Consider the following 1,666-nt stretch of genomic DNA (forward strand, 5'->3'; position numbering starts at 1 on the left):
TGCTATCGTGCTTTTTCAACACAACAGTATCATCTGAATCAATTATGCATTTTCCACTCAGTTTCATAAATAATCATAACTAAACCCCAGTGCAAAATGATTATCAATCATTGTAGCACACATCTATTTGGATTTTACATGGAAAAACAATGTTCTTTGGTTGCATTCTATTTTTGCATCTATTTTCTAGCCAAGTAATAAACATACACACAAATCACATATTATTTATTCTTTCTTATGTGTTATTTCACAAATTAATTTATTCATTCAATTTTTCATGAAGCAGTTATTGGGCAACAAGTAGGTATAAAGTATTGCATTGGGCATTTCCCCTTTCTTCAAATTACCTTTTGTGATTTGTTTTTTATTTGTCTAATTATGCTAATCGTTATTCTTATTTAATGACACACTATAACTATTTTGTCATTTTTCCTCATGTATTCTGTATCTACAACATCATTTCTAACCTGACCCATTTCCTTATACAGCCTCACTCTTTTTGTTTCTATACATGTATTTTTAATACATGAAAATACATTATTTAGCATTATTTTAGGTACACATATGCTTTAATGTAGTAATTGGTATTGTGGTATTGGTCTCATCCTGTTTCCTACTTTTTCACTCTACATGATGTAGTTGCTACTGACAGCTATGTGGTATTAAAAGATGGGCATATTCCATTTCTGTTCATATTTTAGGTTTGATTAACTTTAAAAAATTGTTGTATATCCTTGCTGGTGTTGCTCAATGGTTGAGGATCTACCCATGCACCAAGAGGTCACTAGTTTGATTCCCTGTCAGGGCACATACTCAGGTTGCAGGATCGATTCCTAGTAGGGGTCAGTAGGAGGCAGCTGATCAATGATTCTCTTTCATCATTGATGTTTCTATCTCCCTCTCCCTTCTCTCTGAAATCAATAAAAATATTTAAAAAATAAAAATATCTAATAACCACAATTTGAGCTTGCTATAGCAACAAAGTCTAACCTATTCCCGTGCCCTCCTCTCTGAGATGAGCCATTATATAGACTTAAACAGTGTTAAAAAAAATAAATAAAAAATAATAAATAAATAAATAAATAAATAAATAAAAATCTAATAACTATTTACAACTATTTAAAGAAGATCCAGCTCAAATTTTTTTCCTGATTGAGTATGAAAAAATACTACTGTATCTGTAAAGACTTCTTGTTTTTCTCTACTGAAAGTTCTAAAACAACAACAACAACAAATCTCTTCCAAACACAATTTCAGCATTAAAAAAAACAAAAACAAAAAAAAACAGAAAAAATATTTCGGTGCTCAAGGTTCACTGATGATTCCTCTCATTCATAGAGCCTCAATCAATAAGTTAATCATTAGAAGCCAACATTCCTTCAAAACATTGCCAAAGAGCTAGGAATAAGGAATAAGCCTGGTGGAGTTACTCATATTCAGTTCCAAAAGCCCAGCTGGATCCTCCTTCTTGCCAATCTATCAAAATTGGATCAAATAAGAAGAATACTTCAGCAGAGAAAATACTGGTCAATTGATGTCCTCTTAGGTCCTTCAGAATTCCAGCAGCTCACTAGAACTCTATCATGACCATATCATTGACATTGTATGACATGAAATCAAGTTACTACCACTGTAGGAAGGAACCACAAGGTAACTACTGCAGAAT

General features: G+C 32.1%; 1 pseudogene; it reads left to right on the plus strand.

The window, feature by feature from the left end:
• The first annotated feature begins 937 nt into the window (after nt 1-937).
• Nucleotides 938-1,042, plus strand: LOC118717853 (annotated as a pseudogene).
• Nucleotides 1,043-1,666: the final 624 nt, after the last annotated feature.

The sequence above is a fragment of the Pipistrellus kuhlii genome, unplaced genomic scaffold (genome assembly GCF_014108245.1).
Source record: "Pipistrellus kuhlii isolate mPipKuh1 unplaced genomic scaffold, mPipKuh1.p scaffold_m20_p_13, whole genome shotgun sequence".
Classification (NCBI taxonomy): domain Eukaryota; kingdom Metazoa; phylum Chordata; class Mammalia; order Chiroptera; family Vespertilionidae; genus Pipistrellus; species Pipistrellus kuhlii.